The following is a 20705-nucleotide window of genomic DNA, read 5'->3' on the forward strand; positions in this document are numbered from 1 at the left end:
TGCATGGTGTGAACCGAGCTTTACTCTACAATAATGTCTTTGATTTATATGCATGATTGCACCTGTAAAGTCCCAAAATAGATAAAAAAAAATATAAAAATAATAAAATATATATATATATATATATATATATATATAATTTTTATCTTGAAGACTTCAAGATGAATTTGTGTCAGACATCTAATATACAGTTGTGCTCAAAAGTTTGCACACCCTGGCAGAAGTTGTGAAATTTTGGCACTGATATTGAAAATATGACTAATCACGCCAAACAAACAAAAAACTGTCTTTTATTCAAGGATAGTGATCACATGAAGCCATTTATTATCACATCGTTTTTCTTTTTTGGTTTTTTTTTTGGCTCCTTTTAAAACCATAATGATAACAGAAATCACCCAAATGGCCCTGATAAAAGGTTTATATACCCTGGGATGTTTGGCCTTGGTACAGACACAGAAGGTGGCACATTGGCAACTGATGGCAATTAAAGGGTTAACTTCTCACATTTGTTGGCTTTTTCGCGTCTGTGCATAAATAGCCAATGAGTTTGTTAGCTCTCACTTGGATGCCCTAAGCAGGCTAGATACTGAGCCACGAGGAGGTAGAAAAGAACAGCCAAAAGACCTGCGTAACAAGTGTAGCACCCTCTACTAATAGGTAGGTGCTAGTAATGGGATTTTTGTTAAATAGACTGTCAGCACAGGTAAATTTAGGCATGCCTATGCTGCAAGCTAGGCCTGTCTGTTTTTTTTTTTTTTTTTTGTAACTAGTTTTTATTGAAAGATTTTCACGAAACTTTACAGTACAATGCAGGAATAGTCTCAAATATTTCCCCCATGCTGTCACAACATTACATAGCATAGTACAATCAGGTGGTGGGGGAGAGGGAAAAAGCAATCTGATGGACATACTGTAGAACAAAAAGAAACAAAACATTAAACAAACAACAAAGAACTCGAAATGGTTGGTCTGTCATATACCCAGAGGAGGAAGCCTATATGCATGATAGCAGTAATGTAATGCCCCGTACACACGAGCGGACTTTTCGACATCCAAACTCCGACGGACTGAGTCCGGCGGACTATCCGATCGTGTGTGGGCTGCAACGGACTTTAGCGAAGCTAAAGTCTGACGGACTTTAGAAATGAAGCATGCTTTAAATTTTCCCGACGGAACTCCGCCGGACCCGGTCCCCTTTGAAAAATCCGCTCGTGTGTGTGCTACTCCGACGGACTAAAACCGACGCTAGGGCAGCTATTGGCTACTGTCTAGGAACTTCCTACGTCGAATCCAGTCGTACGTCATCACGTTCGACTCCGTCGGAGTTTGGTGTGATGGTGTGTGGTCAAGTCCGTTCGGTCGAAAAGTCCGCCAGAACTCCGTCGGAACTCCGGCGGAACTCCGGCGGAACTCCTTTGGAGGTCTGTCAGACTTAATCCCTCTCGTGTGTACGGGGCATTACTGACACCAACAATGGGGCACTATTCCTCTTACTGACACCAACAATGGGGCTTTATTACTCCTACTGAGACCAACAATGGGGCACTATTCCTCCCACTGACACCAACAATGGGGCACTATTCCTCCCACTGACACCAACAATGGGGCACTATTCCTCCCACTGACACCAACAATGGGGCTCTATTCCTCCCACTGACACCAACAATGGGGCACTATTCCTCCCACTGACACCAACAATGGGGCACTATTCCTCTTACTGACACCAACAATGGGGCTTTATTACTCCTACTGACACCAACAATGGGGCACTATTCCTCCCACTGACACCAACAATGGGGCTCTATTCCTCCCACTGACACCAACAATGGGGCTCTATTCCTCCCACTGACACCAACAATGGGGCACTATTGCTCCTACTGACACCAACAATGGGGCACTATTCCTCTTACTGACACCAACAATGGGGCACTATTCCTCCTACTGACACCAACAATAGGGCATAATTCCTTCCACTGATACCAATGATGGGGCGCTATTCCTCCTACTGAGGCCAACTTGTGCATTCCTTCCACTGACACCAAAGATAGGGTATTGTTAATCCTACTGGACACAGAACATTTTCTACTCCCACTGGATTTAGTCCAGCCCTCCTAAAGTCTGAACTGGCCCTTTTTGTTTAGGAAGCTTGGAGACCCCTGATATAGGATATAAGGGAACACATTCATGGTATTGTTTGAACACATTATGATTGTTATTTATAGGTTCACAACACTTGAAGAAGTAGGGTTGGAGACCCACAAAACGTGTCGTGAATTATGGTATTACTCCCCCCCGACCAGATCCTATTTTACATTAAAGTGGAGTTCCACCCCAAAAAAATGAAAAAAGGCATTACTGTGCATGAAAAAAAAAAAAAAAAAAACATTTGAACATATTCTTTTTTTATTTTTTTACGCACCTCCTAATGCCTGTTGCTATGCGGTCCCTTGAAATCTTCCTCCTTCCTCACCGCGGCTCCTTACGTCACTTCCCTCGGCACCGCGGCTCGTTACTGCTCCTGGGAGATGTGCGTCATCATTTCCCAGGAGTCAGTGGGCCGCGGGCTTCGTTGCCATCATAATGGGTGAGCACTTCCGACGGGCATTATTCGACAGGGGGCATTTCTCGTCAGAACAACGGCGCTGCGAAAATGACTCAATGCACGTGGAAGAGAACGGGCACCATATTCCGGACCGGATGCTTGTGGGCTTGTGGGCTTCTCACCATTATAAATTCTTTTTACAGGTGAAACCGGACATCAGGGCACACAATGCCATTTGAAATGCTTTTGAAAGGTTAAAATATATATATAGTTAGGGGGAAAACACTGCGCTATAGTTTGATATATGTAAAAAAAGGCCTCAACAGCCAAGACAGCAGCCAACACCAAAAACAAACAAAGTTCAGCAAATAGAGTAATAAAAACAGTGTAGCGCTTCAATAATAATAAATGTGATCAACATAAATTATAAAGATAATAATATAACAGAGATCGTATAGATATAAATGCCTAGAGAAAAAAAGTCCAACATTGGGCGCACATTCCACAATGTAGCTGGCGCGGGGGTGGCCGAACCGTCACAAAAGAGGAAGGAAATGCACTAGGCGAATGTATTCATGTGAATCTGCTTGACTGTAAACATCAGGGAAAAGTAGATAAATACTTCTTACCAGCTCAGTTGGACTCACACAGTCGTATGACAGTTGAGTCTAGAAGGCTTAAGGTCACAATCTGGGACCAAGGAGTATAAGGAGGGAGGTCTGTTGAGCTGATGGAGGAGCTCCAAACGGTTGTATGCCCAATGATGTATCCTTCAGAGGGAACGTCAAGGTTGTTTGTAGTCCAGCTCAGACGCGGCCCGTTGTGCTGATACTCCAATCTCCCCCGAATGGGGAGGAGGGTATTGTGGAGGTTTTAAGCCAAAGAAACGGAAAAAAGGAGAAAGAAAAAAAGGCTCCACATGGTGCGGGTCAAACGGTATAAAAATGTTGGTTTATTAAAGTCAAAAGATAATTAATGACTTTGTGATCACATAAAAAATAAAATAAAATTGAAAGCAATGTAGGGTGCCAACAGCTCGCCCAACGCGTTTCGACACATATGTCTTCGACAGGGGCATGTTGGGGCCCACCACATTGCTAACAAATATATAAGGAGTCAGAAAAAGGTTCCGCCTACCAAGGGGCGGAGAATCCTGTCTCGGACAGCCTCTTACAGATACAATGAACAATTCAATCAGATCAGGATAAACATGTTCAAGCACAATAAGCAAATACAAGTAGCATCTAAAAATGTCACTCATACAAGCTGTTAAATTGGATTTAGTAACAATAAAATATAGAAATAAGCCACCATGCTCACAAATGGAATTGATTACATTATTCATGGCCTCCTCAAACGTATAAATCCAGGGAGATTCAATGCACATGTAGAGCATATACACAAAACACACATCCAGCACTGATATAAAGAGATCAGACATGTATTGTTAATTCTACATAAATTGCATTGTACTATCACCTGAAAGGACTAGTTTGCGTTTGTGTTGTATTGTAGATGGAGCTGTGGAGGTCGAAGTAATACTGTCTGATGGGAATCAGTCATTATACAGTTAGGATGTCTCTTGCTTGTTTTACTGGCGGTATGCAGCCGAAAGAATGTGTATACGTAACCATGGTAGCAATTCTTACGTGCTAATCTATTGTTTGAAGTTCCGATCAGGTGATCAAAAACGTCATGACGTGCAATATAGCAGGAAAAAGGCTCCACCAATCCCTCAATGTGTGTGTCACATGACTAGATGTGGGAGTGGTTAAGAGAAGCTCGCATCTACGGAGCAGGGGCGTGTATGTGTGTACGTCATTATACAAAAATGTAAAGAAGGGGGGAGGCGTCGAAACTTGGCGCCCTTTCTCCGTAATATGCGTCCCACGCTGCAGATCCTAGCGAGCGGCGTCGGGACTTATCAAATACGTGACGACGGAGTGAGGGCGTGTGCGTGTGAGCGTCACACGTTGCGTCGCTTTGCAAGGGTGTAGGAAGGGGAGGGGCGTCGGAACTTGGCGCCATTGCACCCGTGGTGAGCATCACACGCCACAAGACGTGGCGAACAGTGTGGGAGCCAATCGGAATGTGTGTCGACTTTGCGCATGCGCCGTGACATGTGACGTAATTACGTCACGTCACGCGCAGTGATATATCGAGGACCCATTGTAACCAAGGTAAACAAAGGAAATACAAAAGGCATAACAATGTCGCGTCACGCCCAGTGGTAGGGCCCGACGCAACCATGGCAACCGCAAAAAGCGTCCCAGCACTTGGAATCAAAAAAATGCCACAGACAAAGGAACGCAAACAGAAAAACGAAAAAGAAAAAGAAAAAAACAGACATCACACCATAACCAGCATGAACAACTGCTAGCAATGGGGTAGTGTCTAATAAAAATATATAGAAATAGTGACATAGGTCAAATGCTGTGCATACAAATTACGCACGCATTGACCAAAAGGAATCCTGAGGCACCTGCAGCACAGGGGTGAGCTCAGAATATGGTAAATATGGCATATTCTCAAATGATGCCAGAAGTGAAACTAGAAAGAACTAGATGTAAATCTAAGTTTATCGAAGGGCATCTATCCCCGATCACACGTAATCTAGAAAAAATGCATAGTAATCGCATATGTCTAGATTCGGGCAAAGGACAGAGATTTAGGGGGGACATGTGAAAGGAAAAGTGGAATAAAGTGCGTAGATGTGTGTGATGGAGTAAACATTGTGCCAAAAGAGACACGGACTAAGAAATAAAAAATAAAAAATAAATGGTGTACCGTGGAAATAAATGTTACGTGGATTGGTGTATAAGAAACCAAAAAATGGTGAAAAAGTAAACATATGAGTCAGGGTAAATGACAGAAGTAATGTGTGGCACTAATGATCTGTGACAAGATAAATTAGGCCTGATTAATAAAACTATTGATGTCCCAGTCTGTATTCATGCCAAAGGGGGAATAGCACCTCAATTCATAAATCCAAAATGTCTCGAGGCGCGACACCCCCCTCAGGCATGAATCCCCTCTCCAGTTTGGGACAAATTTGTCAATAACTTGGAAGCGGGTACCCGTGGGATCTCTATTATGTTTTTCGAGATAGTGTCTCGGAACCGGGTGTTTATCGCACCCTTTTTTTGATTTTGCTAAGATGTTTGTTGACTCTAATAGAGAAGTTGCGAATAGTGCGACCAACATATTGTTGGTTGCAGGGGCAGGTGATCAGATAGACAATATACCTAGTGATGCAAGTAGTGAAGTGTTTCATGGGATACCTGCGTGAAGTGGTTGAGGATGTAAAAGAGTCACTTTTCCCCTTACCCAACATGTTGTGTAGACAGACGTTACATTTTCTACAGGGAAAATATCCCTTGCTCTGTGGGAAAAATTGTATCGGTTTGGGGATATCTATTGCATTGGGAGCGATGTCATTTTGTATTGATCGGGCTCCCCTGTAGATAGTTCCAGCTTTCTCTGGAATAATTGCACCCAGAACTTTGTCACTACGTAGTACCTTCCAGTGCCGGTTAATGATTCTCTTTATGTCATTGTGTTGTGTAGAGAAAGTTGTAAAAAAAGACCATTTGAATTTATCATTTGTTCCTGTTTTAACTTTCTTTTGTATGAGAGAGGCCCTGTCAGTGTGTAGAGCTGCTTGAATGTCAGCATCAAGGGTACGTGGATCATAGCCCTTGTCTAGGAACCTCTTACGAATGGTATAGGATTGAGAAATATAATCACTAACATTCGTGCAGTTGCGCCTGAGCCTGAGAAATTGACTGCGTGGGATGGAACTAAGCCATTGCCGATGATGGCAGCTGTCAACAGGAATATAACCATTCCGATCCGTTGGTTTAAAAAAGGTTCTCAGGACCAGGCATTTCTGCACTACTGTAACCTCTAAGTCAAGAAAATGGATGCTAGTTGTACTGGCCTCAAAGGTCAGCTGGATACCACGGTCATTGGTGTTGAGGGTTGCCATGAAGGTGTCAAGAGATGACCGACTGCCCCTCCACAGGAGGAGGATGTCGTCTATATACCTAGCCCACAGTACCAATTCTGGCCTGTCAAGGGCATAGACGACATCCTCCTCCCACTGGGCCATAAACAGATTGGCCAGGCTGGGTGCATATTTGGCCCCCATGGCAACCCCTCTGGTCTGGGTATAAAAAGTACCCTGAAACCAGAAATAGTTGTGAGACATAGCAAACTCTAATATTTGCATAAGGAAATTCCTATGTATCACGGGAAGTGTGGGATCCCTGGAGAGAAATAGTTCAACAGCTCCTAGGCCTAAGTCCTGTGGGATGCAAGTGTATAACGCAGAAACATCTGCTGTAACTAAAATGAGATCATCATGGTACTGTATATTTTCAAGTAGTCGGATTGTGTCACCTGTGTCCTGTAAATAAGATGGTATATTCCTTACTAGGGGCTGGAGGTAGGAATCTATGTATTTCCCTATTCGCGAGGTGATGGAATTTATACCGCTCACAATTGGGCGGCCAGGTGGATTCACTAAATCCTTGTGTATCTTAGGAAGTTGGTATATTGTCGGAATACGTGGAGCCAGTGGGATCATAAATTCTCTCTCTTTCTTATTTAGAATATTCAGAGAGAAACCTTCGTCTATGATCTGTATGAGTTCTTTTTTGTATTTGAGGGTAGGGTCCCCTGGTAAGGGGCTATAAGTGGTGACATCACTCAATAATCTGTTCATTTCCTCAATGTAGCGAGTTTTATCTAAAACCACTAAACCGCCCCCCTTATCTGCAGGGCGAATGATGAGATTTTTCCTTTCACATAAAGATTTAAGGCCCTGTGCTATAGAAGGGTCTTGATGTGTCCTTTTTATGGGTAGCTTATCCAAATCATTTAAAACAAGGTTTTTAAAAACATTGATAGATGGGGGTAAAATACCTGGGTTGAACAAAGAAGGGTTGCTCAAACCAGAATGTCTAACTGATGTAGAGTCAGAGATCTTATTAGTTGTACTTGGAGAAGACAAAAAATGTCTCTGAATATGTAACTTACGAATGAACTTGTGCACGTCAATGAATGTGTTGAATTTGTTAAGTTTTCTAGGTGGGACGAATTTAAGGCCCTTATCTAGAATACGTTTTTCACTCGCTGACAATCTAGTCATGTGACACACACATTGAGGGATTGGTGGAGCCTTTTTCCTGCTATATTGCACGTCATGACGTTTTTGATCACCTGATCGGAACTTCAAACAATAGATTAGCACGTAAGAATTGCTACCATGGTTACGTATACACATTCTTTCGGCTGCATACCGCCAGTAAAACAAGCAAGAGACATCCTAACTGTATAATGACTGATTCCCATCAGACAGTATTACTTCGACCTCCACAGCTCCATCTACAATACAACACAAACGCAAACTAGTCCTTTCAGGTGATAGTACAATGCAATTTATGTAGAATTAACAATACATGTCTGATCTCTTTATATCAGTGCTGGATGTGTGTTTTGTGTATATGCTCTACATGTGCATTGAATCTCCCTGGATTTATACGTTTGAGGAGGCCATGAATAATGTAATCAATTCCATTTGTGAGCATGGTGGCTTATTTCTATATTTTATTGTTACTAAATCCAATTTAACAGCTTGTATGAGTGACATTTTTAGATGCTACTTGTATTTGCTTATTGTGCTTGAACATGTTTATCCTGATCTGATTGAATTGTTCATTGTATCTGTAAGAGGCTGTCCGAGACAGGATTCTCCGCCCCTTGGTAGGCGGAACCTTTTTTCTGACTCCTTATATATTTGTTAGCAATGTGGTGGGCCCCAACATGCCCCTGTCGAAGACATATGTGTCGAAACGCGTTGGGCGAGCTGTTGGCACCCTACATTGCTTTTAATTTTATTTTATTTTTTATGTGATCACAAAGTCATTAATTATCTTTTGACTTTAATAAACCAACATTTTTATACCGTTTGACCCGCACCATGTGGAGCCTTTTTTTCTTTCTCCTTTTTTCCGTTTCTTTGGCTTAAAACCTCCACAATACCCTCCTCCCCATTCGGGGGAGATTGGAGTATCAGCACAACGGGCCGCGTCTGAGCTGGACTACAAACAACCTTGACGTTCCCTCTGAAGGATACATCATTGGGCATACAACCGTTTGGAGCTCCTCCATCAGCTCAACAGACCTCCCTCCTTATACTCCTTGGTCCCAGATTGTGACCTTAAGCCTTCTAGACTCAACTGTCATACGACTGTGTGAGTCCAACTGAGCTGGTAAGAAGTATTTATCTACTTTTCCCTGATGTTTACAGTCAAGCAGATTCACATGAATACATTCGCCTAGTGCATTTCCTTCCTCTTTTGTGACGGTTCGGCCACCCCCGCGCCAGCTACATTGTGGAATGTGCGCCCAATGTTGGACTTTTTTTCTCTAGGCATTTATATCTATACGATCTCTGTTATATTATTATCTTTATAATTTATGTTGATCACATTTATTATTATTGAAGCGCTACACTGTTTTTATTACTCTAAAATATATATATATATATATATATATATATATATATATATATATATATATATATATTGATTGTAGTTGGAACTCCGCTTTAACCACTTAAGGGCCAGCCTCTTTTTGAGATTTTGGTGCTTACATGTTTAAAACGTTTTTTTTGCTAGAAAATTACGTAGAACCCCCAAACATTATATATTTTTTTTCTAACACCCTAGAGAATAAAATTTCGGTTGTTGTCTTACAGGCGCACTTTTTTTGGAAAAAATTCACTTTTTTTGAATAAAAAAAAAATAAGACAGCCCAATTTTTTTTCATATTGTGAAAGATAACGTTACGCCGAGTAAATTGATACCCAACAGGTGACGCATCAAATTTGCGCCCGCTTGTGGAATGGTCGACAAACGTTTACCCTTAAAAATCTCCATAGGGGACATTTAAAATATTCTACAGGTTGCATGTTTTGCATTACAGAGGAGGTCTAGGGATAGAATTATTGCTCTCGCTCTACCGATCGCGGCAATACCTCACATGTGTGGTTTGAACACCGTTTTCATATGCGGGCGCTACTCACGTACACGTCCGCTTCTGCGCACGAGCTCGGCGGGGCGGGGTGTGTTTAAAATTTTTTTATTGTTATTATTTATTTTACCTTTTTTTTATTTTTACACTGTTTAAAAAAAAAAAAAAACATGTCAATTTTATTCCTATTTCAAGGAATGTAAACATCTTTTGTGATAGAAAAAAACATGACAGGTCCTCTTAAATATGAGATCTGGGGGGTCAAAAAGACCTCACATCTCATATTTAGACTAAAATGCAATAAAAAAAAAAAAAAAAGAATAATTTAATTTAAAAAAATCATTAAAAAAAAATTGGCCCTTTAAAGCGGGAGTCCGCTGGGACTCCGCCTTTTTTTTTTTTTTTTAAAAGCCAGCAGCTACAAATACTGCAGCTGCTGACTTTTAAATAGTGACACTTACCTGTCCAGCGCGCCCGCGATGTCGGCACCCGAAGCCGATCGCTCGCTCGTGCCGCCGCCATCTTGGGTATGGGAATCAGGAAATGGAGCCTTTCGGCTTCATTTCCCGGTTCCCTACTGCGCATGCGCGAGCCGCGCGGCGCAATCCGGACGGTCCCCGCTGCCTCTGGGAGCTGTGTGTTTCCCAGCAGGCAGCGGGGCACTTGCTGAAGGGGGCGGGCGCTTGCGGAAAGGGGCGTAACGTACGTCCCTTTCCGCAGAGAGCTAGCCCGGAAGTGGGTGCAGTTACCTGGATTATCCAGGTAACTGCACCCCCCTCCCCCCGAAAGGTGCCGATTGTGGCGCCGGAGGGGGGGGGGATTCCGATGAGCGGAGGTCCATTTTAGGGTGGACCTCCGCTTTAAGTGCTATGGGCGTAAGTGACGTTTTGACCCCTCACTCGTCTCCATACTGAGCCAGCAGGAGGATGCGATCGCCTCCGCCGCTGCCAACAGCTCCCCCTCTCCCGCCACTGATAAAAAAGTGATCTCCCGGCGAATCCGCCGCAGGGACCACTTTTATCCTGTAGCGGACCGCCCACACGGCAGAAGGGGATCCCGGGGTTATGGCGGCTAGCTGCTGCCATAACAACGATATTCCTCCTTCAAACAGCCGCGGTAAAACTGCGGCGGGCGGTCCGTAAGTGGTTAAGGAGTCAAGCTTTGTCAAGGCCCCTTTCACACTTGTGCGACTTGTCCTGCGCCTTGGGACTGCCAAGTCGCATGACAAGTCGTTCCCGATGATTTCCAATGAGTTACCATTCAAATCTGTGCGACTTCAAGTCGCACCGACTTCAAAGTAGTCCCTGCACTGCTTTGCTCTGACTTTGATGCGAGTTGAGGTCCATAGACCTCAAGTTTGCACTGGCAGTCCCTGAAATCGCGGTAAAATCGTGGTTGAGGTCGCAGTAGGGTGAAAGGGGCCTAACGATACACTGTGAAACATATGTGACGATATTTATGCATCACGTAACATTTCTAGGCACTATATGTTTGTATACATAAAACAAAACCTGTCATATATGTAACCACTTCAATACCGCACGCCGTCATGTGACGTCCTTGACTTTGTGCGGGGGATATCTGAACGATGGGTGCAGCTACAGGCATCATCCAGATATCATTATTTGCAAGCCGCGATTCTGTGCATAGTGCCAGTTCCGCCGCTTGATCGTTCTTAAAGGCGACGGGAGGGGACAACCCCTCCCCCCTCCCGCCGCCATCCGGTGCTTCTCCGGGCTCTCCTGTGCCATCAGGGGCCCTGGAGCAAGAATCGGCCAGCACCGGATGATGACCATAGAGATTTCCGGTGACTAGATGGTCACCAGCCATCTCTATGACCGTCGGAGGACCGGGCGCGACGTTATGACGTCACGCCCGGACCCCGCATGTTAACAAAGCCGCGATCGCGGCTGTCAGCATGAGATGTGGGAATTTTAGTTATTATTTTTTTGATCTCATGCTTTATAGCCTGGAGGAGAGCTGTGGGGGTCTCATTGACCCCGTATCTCTCCATAAAGAGGACCTGTCACAATAGATTCCTATTACAAGGGATATTTACGTTCCTTGTAATAGGAATAAAAGTGATAAAAAAAATTTTTTTTAATAAAAAAAGCGTAAAAAAAAAATAAAATAAAGTAAAATTACAAAAAAAATATATATATTTTTTTAAAACGCCCCTGTGCCCGGTAGCTTGCACTCAGAATCAAACACACGCGTAAGTCCCGTCCACATATGTAAACGCTGTTCAAACCGCACATGTGAGGTATCGCCACGTGCGTTCGAGTGAGAGCAATAATTCTAGCACTAGACCTCCTCTGTAACTCTAAACTGGTAACCTGTAAAAAAAAATTAACGCTTCGCCTATTGAGATTTTTACGCACCGAAGTTTGGTGCCGTTCCACGAGTGTGCGCAATTTTAAAGCGTTACATACATGTTCGGTATCTATTTACTCGGCGTAATATTATCTTTCACATTATACAAACAAATTGGGCTAACTTTACTGTTTTGTTATTTTTTTAATTCATGAAACTGTTTTTTTATTCCCAAAAAAAAAAAGGTGTTTGAAAAATTATTGCGCAAATACCGTGTGAGATAAAAAGTTGCAATGACCACCATTTTATTCGCTAGGGTGTCTGCTAAATATATATATATATATATATATATATATATATATATATATATATATAATGTTTAGGGGTTCTGAGTAATTTTCTAGCAAAAAAAAAAATTATGATTTTTACATGTAGGCGAGGAGTGGGAGAATAGGCACGGTGTTAAATTTTATAATAAATGGATACATTTTAACAGTATGGAATATTTACTGCATTATTGTCATTTTTTTGTATCATTGCGCCCTCCGGCCAATATACAGCGCAAAGACATGGAAACATTGGTTACATTAGAGAACGCGTCACGAAAATCGCTCTGATTACGGTAATTATCCGAGAAACATAACGGTTCCCTCCCAAGGCTACTTATTGTAGGGCGAAACCTGACATTTCCCTGCGAAGGACTGCGTTCCGCCAGCCAATCCGCTTTCAGCCGTTTAGATGTTTTCTGGGCTTCTTATAAATAGTTAGTTTCAGCCTCAGCAAAGTGGCGGTTTCCCTCCTCGTTCACATTCACGCTCTTCATTATCGCCGGGGTTCTCTTGTGCATTAAGCATGAACTGCTCGGCTCCATTACTGTCTGATCTGAGTCATGCCCCGAGCGCGCGCTAATTACCCGCTTCACCGTGTGCTGGGTGCGGAGAGCCGGCTCGGTTCTGTGCACGCGCGAGGCTTTATTGTTCCTTCCAGATGTACAATTCTTTTTTTTTTTTTACCTTTTTTCTTAAGACTGAAAAGCAGAATTGTCGGGGGAATAATCAGAGCATTTCAATTCAGAAAATTCACTTGAGTTTGTAGACTAGGGATGAGCTCGGGTTTTTTAGGTTTGGGTTCAGGACCGAAAACCTATTTTAGACCAAACCCAGAAGTAAGCTGTCATTGCGGAACATACTGTAGGGGCTCTGGGTGGGGGATTCGCCCGCCCCACAGCTGCACAAAGGGGTGACGACATTTATGACATCATTGCCCTAATATGGACACATAGCCAATCAGGTCAATGATATTGTCCATTGACCTAATATGGCCATGCTTGTGACATTGGTCATTGACTTAATATGGCCATCTCATTGACATCAGCTATTGACCTAAATTGACCATGTCAGTAATATTGCCCATTGACCCAAAAATGTCAATGACATTGCCCATTGACCTAATATGACCATGCCAGTGACATTGCCCTAATATGACCATTTCAGTGGCATTCCCAATTGACCTAATATGGCCATTTCAGTGACATTGACCATTGACATAATAGTTATAGTCATACCCACAAGGGCTTTTTTTTTTTGCCACTACTGTTCCTTTATACTGCCATTCAAAATTGACCTATGCAGCAATTTAGAAATTGGATGAAAGATTTAGCACCAAGAAACACTTTTTTAAAGATAAATAGTGCATTTTATATACAACTTATAGATCAGAACAACAAGAGGTGACAGAGGGACTTTGTTCCAAATCCGGGACAGTCCCTCCAAATCCGGGACAGTCCCTCCAAATCCGGGACAGTCCCTCCAAATCCGGGACAGTTGGGAGCTTTGCATACTGATAATGGAACTTGCGTTGATGAAGTTGTGAAAATTTCTGTATGTAAATGCAAGCTGTGGCCTCTGTGTGGGGTCTTATGGCTTCACTGGGCTGGTGGAAATTTTGGATACATAACAGGCGTACGCACAGGGTGTGTCGGATGTGCCTGGGCTCACCCTAATCACCCGATGCGCATTAGTATTATCGCTCTGTGTGCCGGCAGGAAAATGGGAAAGATCTCCTTCTTACCGACTTTGCCATAAGAGAGGTGTTTACGCTCTTCTATTTCACTGTGGCGGCAGGGAGATCAATGTGCCGGGTCATAAATATGTAGACACGCCCACCCTCCCTTTCCTGAACTGCCAGGCTGCATGCTCAGATAAGGGTCTGGTATTGATTTTAGGGGGGGGCACGACTTTTTTATTTATTTTAGGTTTTTTTTTAACTTTTCTTTTAATGGCAATTCTCTTTTTTTCTTTTTCAGCTGTCAGCGGGGAAGCCCATTGACAGCTGATGACTCTTCGGTTGTTAACCACTTCCCGACCGCCTCACGCCGATATATATACGTCAGCAGAAGGGCACGCACAGGCAAAATCATGTACCTTTACGTTGCCCTTTAAGAGGCGGTGGGGGCACGCGCCCGTGGGAAGCTCCGTGAGTCCGGTCGCGGGTCCCAAGGACTCGATCGCCGTGGGGATACCTGCGATCGCCTCGCGGAGAGGAAGAACGGGGGAGATGCTAAGGTAAACAGCATCTCCCCATTCTGCCTAGCAACAATTGACACTGATCTCTGCTCCCTGTAATTGGAGCAGAGATCAGTGATCTGTAAAACACAGCCACGCCCCCCACAGTTAGCAACACGCCCCTAGGACACACTTAACCCCTACACTGACACCTAGTGGTTAACCCCTTCACTGCCAGTGTCATTTACACAGGAATCACTGCATTTGTATAGCACTGATTGCTGTATAAATGACAATGGTCCTAAAAATGTGTCAATGTCCGATGCGTCCGCCATAATGTCGCAGTCATGATAAAAATCGGTGATCGTCGCCATTTAAAAAAATATATATATTTTAATAAAAATGCCATAAAACTATCCCCTATTTTATAAACGCTATAACTTTTGCGCAAACCAATCAATAAACGCTTATTTACCGAAAATATGTAGAAGAATACGTATCGGCCTAAACTGAGGAAAAAAAATGTTTTTTTTAATATATTTTGTGGGGATATTTATTATAGCAAAAATTAAAAAATAATGCATTTTTTTTTCAAAATGTACGCTCTTTTTTTGTTTATAGCACAAAAAATAAAAACCGCAGGGGTGATCAAATACCACCAAAAGAAAGCTCTATTTATGGGGAAAGAAGGACGTCAATTTTGCTTGGGTACAACGTCGCACGACCGCGCAATTGTCAGTTAAAGCGACGCAGCGCCGAATCGCAACAAGTGCTCTGGTCAGGAAAGGGGTTAAGTGGTTAAGGACACTGCGTCCTTCTTCCCGGCCCCCGCTCTTTAACAACTAGCTTTTATTGCTCCCTGATTGGGCAAAGCTTTGCCCAATCAGGGCGCAGAATGCACTGTGCAGGGTGGCTGTGTCAGTTTCATTCCGAGACACTGTGTTGTCCTGGAATGAAGGTGCCTGGGATCACATAAATATATAGTTTGGTACTGTCACCACAAGGTGGCACTGTGGACAGTACAATTAATGGTACATTATGCCACGTCCTAATTGATTATGCAGAAATAAAGAGTAGAAAAAAAATGGACTTTGCAGGCATAATTTTTATTATATAAATTTTATTGGTTGACAAAACCTCAATGAAAAAAGACTAAGACAAATATAAAACACATATGCAAAGTGAAAGTGGTTTAAAACATGTCTCAGCAGGAGCAGCCCGTCCATTAAGGGCACACGGGTGTCGCCCCCCCCCCCCCCTATCCATGCATCCAGCCCCTTTCAGGACACCGGTGCATGGATTCCAATGCGGGGAGGGGGGCTGTTTTTTTTTTGAAGCACCAATTAGAGCCAGAGGCTCTAATGGGCTTCAATATAGGGTGGGATTGGGTCACAGAGAGTGCGCTCCGATCCCACCCAGGTGTGTTACAGCAGCAAATTAATATTCGCTGTTGTAACACTGATCCTCCTCCCAGCCAATCAGGAAGCTGGTTTTGACACCGGTAACCCGATTGGCTGAAAGAACAGGCAATCCTATTGAAAGCCTAGGAGGGGAGGAGCCAGAAACCACCATGGAAGATACGGGGCTGCTGCACCAAACTGCCTGCCACTTGCCACTGCTGATGGGTTAAATGCCGGACCAATTAGCAAACAGTAGGGGGGGGTGGGTGTTTGCCGACCCCCCCACCCCCCAAAAAAAATAAACACCAGCCGCCACTGTGCGTCAGTGAACAATTATATAATCTGGGGGTTCAAACCGGGAAACCGGGATAGACCTGCAAAATGTGGGACTGTCCCGGGCAATCCGGGACACATGGTCACCCCCATAGCTCCCAACTGTCCCTGATTTTGAGGGACTGTCCCTGATTTGGAGCAATGTCCCTCATTCCTCCTCATTTGTCCATCATTTTGCTCTGATCTCTATATAGTTGTATATAAAATGCACTTTTTATCTTTCAAAAATTGTTTTCCAGTGCTGCATACTTTTGCTGGTAGGTGTCCCTCATTCCCACCTCAAAAAGTTGTGAGGTATGCAGCCGTCACTGTGTCTCAGTGAACAACTATATAATCCGGGGAGACGGACCTGCAAAATGTGGGGCGGTTAGGGTTGCCACCTTTTCTTTAAGTCAAACCCGAACACTTTAGCGCCACGCAGCAATTTCTTTTAATAGTATAAACTATACATATATTTTGCTATTAAATAACATTTCTAATCATATGAAGTTAATCACAAGAGTTCCCCTTTACATCGGAGTCCACAGAGTTCCTCTTTTACATCTGAACTCACAGAGTTCCCTTTCACTGTAAGGGGGGGGACTCTGCAGACTCTGATGTAAGGGATAACTCTGGGGACTCTGTCATAAGGGGTGCTCTGGGAACCCTGATTTAAGGTGGAACATTGAGAACTCTGATGTATGGAGAAGATTCTGATGTAAGGGGGAACACTGTGGCTTCTGGGGTAAAGGGGAACTCTGGTGTAAAGGGTGCTCTGAGAACCCTGACTTGCCTTAGTGTATTCACTCACTCACTCCTTGGCAGTCAGCACCTTCAAATTTCCAGCCCCAACTTTCCATTCCTGAGGCACAGCACTGGGGATTGGAGTGTGGGCAGACACAGAGGGGTAGGAGTGTTTGGGGGGTGGGGGTGGAAGCTGCAGGGAAGCCATAGTCAATCTAAATAATGTGTCCGGGTTTCAGGCAGTCTGAAACCCGGACGCATGATTCCAAACCCGAACTGTCCGGGTGAATCCTGGACAGGTGGCAACCCTAGGGACGGTCCCGGGCAATCCGGGACACATGGTCACCCTAGTGCACGCCCTAATGCCATAGGCTGCGCGCACCTTTGGAATACATTGCTATAATGCTTTGGCGATGTTACTTGTGCCTCTGTGACATAACGGACCATATTCTGGTGTAATTTCAAATTCTGGAATCTTTATGTTTGTGAATGTACAATAAAGTTTTTCTGCTGGAAAAAAAAAAGAAAAAACACAGGAGGCAAGAACAGAGGAAGATACCAAAATCACATTAGTAAACAAGTTGCACTGACCCAAAACCGCCACTGGGTGGTGTCAGCGTACCACAAAAAATAATGAGCTCATGCAGTTCAATACAAAACATAAAAAAAAAAAAAAAAAAAACATAAAGGCGGGGCAGAACATTTTCAGATAAAATCGATGATTCCGATCGGTTGTTATAACAGCTCTTCATTCTTTACTTTCTTTCACAAACTTTGATAAATCAGATCCACAGCGGAAATCTTGAATCGCTTTGTACGCAGCGCACAACATGAAAGAGGACACAAAAGACACAATCATTTGTTGTGGGGATGGGGGAGGGGGAGGGAGGGGGCAGATAGCGGTTAATACGCTGTGCGGCGGCCTGTAGCCAGCGGCTGTAAAAGGAGTCTATCTGTTATATCTGAGGGGCCGAGGATTCGGACGAATCTCTTTGGGATTCTCTCGCCTTGTTTACCTGGCAGTCAATAAAATGCCCAGAGACACAAATGCAATCACCGGGAGCCGGCGGCCCGCCAGTCTTGTCACTCTCCTGGAAACCTTTAAGCCGTCGGCGAGCCGTCAAAACTAAATGTCAAATTAGCGACGTCTGAAGATTTATGAATGAGATGGATGTCTGCGAGAACAAAGCGCAGTCTGCTGTTATTGGCATGCAAAAGGCAACAATGTTCCCGGGGAAGGATAACGTCCGGCGCGGCGCGCTCTTTGTGGGGATAATCGCGCCGTCTTTTTTTATTTTTTTTAAACTCCGTTACAAATAACTTTCCTTAACAGATGAAGGATTGGGCTAATCCTGCGCCGCCACCAGCAGCCAAAACATCATTTTCACATTTTCGTAAGACGGGAAAAGGGAGACTGCGTTGGAGGGCGCTTCACGCGGGAACGTGGTGCGGGAAGGGTGGATTCTGTGCACATTTCCTGCACCGTGCCTGAATGCACTGCCCTTGCAATCTGCTGCTGGTGCCAATGTAATGTTAGTGGGACCCCAAATCGCAGATCACAGTGCAGTGCATTTGCGGGCGCCAAATGGCATGGCCCTGCAGTACCATGGCATTTGGGGTGGTGCATTTTTTCAAAGAACATGCACTGTTTTTTTTCTGTGTTACGGTGCATTTTGCAACCCATTTTGATTAATGGGCTGCAAAACCACACCAAAAGGTAACATGCAGGAATCGCATGGGAGTGCCCTAAAGGGGGTCCATTCAGATGATGTGGGTGGGGGGGTTCCATTCAGCTAGGGGGGAAGCCGGTCTGTTTAGCTAGTATGGGAGAGGTCTCGTCACATGGTATGGAGAGTGCTCAGTTTAGCTAGTATGGGAGAGGTCTCGTCAAATGTTATGGAGAGTGGTCTGTTTAGCTAGTATGGGAGAGGTCTCGTCACATGGTATGGAGAGTGCTCAGTTTAGCTAGTATGGGAGAGGTCTCGTCACATGTTATGGAGAGTGGTCTGTTTAGCTAGTATGGGAGAGGTCTCGTCACATGGTATGGAGAGTGCTCAGTTTAGCTAGTATGGGAGAGGTCTCGTCAAATGTTATGGAGAGTGGTCTGTTTAGCTAGTATGGGAGAGGTCTCGTCACATGGTATGGAGAGTGCTCAGTTTAGCTAGTATGGGAGAGGTCTCGTCAAATGTTATGGAGAGTGGTCTGTTTAGCTAGTATGGGAGAGGTCTCGTCACATGGTATGGAGAGTGCTCAGTTTAGCTAGTATGGGAGAGGTCTCGTCACATGGTATGGAGAGTGCTCAGTTTAGCTAGTATGGGAGAGGTCTCGTCACATGGTATGGAGAGTGGTCTGTTTAGCTAGTATGGGAGAGGTCTCGTCACATGGTATGGAGAGTGGTCAGTTAAGCTAGTATGGGAGAGGTCTCGTCACATGGTATGGAGAGTGCTCAGTTTAGCTAGTATGGGAGAGGTCTCGTCACATGGTATGGAGAGTGCTCAGTTTAGCTAGTATGGGAGAGGTCTCGTCAAATGGTATGGAGAGTGGTCAGTTTAGCTAGTATGGGAGAGGTCTCGTCACATGGTATGGAGAGTGGTCAGTTAAGCTAGTATGGGAGAGGTCTCGTCACATGGTATGGAGAGTGGTCAGTTAAGCTAGTGTGGGAGAGGTCTATGGTCCATTCATATAGTGTGGAAGGTGGTCCATTCAGTTAGTGTGGTCAGAGGTCCATTTAGCTATGGTCTATATTCACATAGTGTGGGAGGTGGTCAATTAAGCTGGTGTGGGTAAGGTCTGTGGTCCATTCACTAGTGTGAGGGGGTCCATTTACATAGTGTGGGGAATGGTTGACTTAGCTAGTGTGGGAAGTGGTCCATTTAGCTAGTGTGGGAGGGGTCTATTCATATAGTGTGGGAGGGGGTCTATTCATATAGTGTGGGAGGGGTCTATCCATATAGTGTGGGAGGGGTCTATTCATATAGTGTGGGAGGGGTCTATCCATATAGTGTGGGAGGGGTCTATTCATATAGTGTGGGATGGGGGCAAGTAAGTTAGTGGAAGAGGACTATTCTGTTAGTGTTGGAGAGGTCTATGGTTCAGTCATATAGTGTGGGAGGTGGCCCATTTTGCTAGTATGGGATTGGTCCATTCATCTGGTGTGGAAAAGGTCAAATTTGCTAGTATAGGATTGATCCATTTTATGTGGGAGTGGTCAATTTTGTTAGTGTGGGAGGGTTCCATTTTGCTAGTATAGGATTGGCCAATTTTGTTAGTGTGGGTGCGGTCTATTTTGTTGGTATGGAATGTGTCCCTTTTGCTAGCATGGGATTGGTTTATTTTGTTAATGTGGGTGAAGCCAATTTTGCTTGTATGGGATTGGCCCATTTTGTTAGTGTGGTAGGGGTCCATTTTGTTATTATAGGATTGGCCAATTTTTTTAGTGTGGGTGGGGTCCATTTTGCTTGTATGGGATTGACCCATTTTGTTAGTGTGGGAGGGGTCCATTTTGTTAGTATAGGATTGGCCCATTTTGTTAGTGTGGGTGGGGTCCATTTTGCTAGTATGGAACTGGCCCATTTTGTTAGTGTGGGAGGGGTCCATTTTGCTAGTATAGGATTGGCCAATTTTGTTAGTGTGTGTGGGGTCCATTTTGCTAGTATAGGATTGGCCCATTTTGTTAGTGTAGGAGGGTCCATTTTGCTAGTATGGAATTGGCCCATTTTGTTAGTGTGGGAGGGGTCCGTTTTCCTAACATGAGATTGGCCCATTTTGTTAGTGTGGGAGGGGTCCATTTTGCTAGTATGGTATTGGCCCATTTTGTTAGTGTGGGAGGGGTCCATGTTGCTTGCATGAGAT

Source organism: Lithobates pipiens, unplaced genomic scaffold, assembly GCF_037356315.1.
Source record: "Lithobates pipiens isolate NorthernLeopardFrog02 unplaced genomic scaffold, aLitPip1_a1.2 Scaffold_22, whole genome shotgun sequence".
In the NCBI taxonomy this organism is placed as follows: domain Eukaryota; kingdom Metazoa; phylum Chordata; class Amphibia; order Anura; family Ranidae; genus Lithobates; species Lithobates pipiens.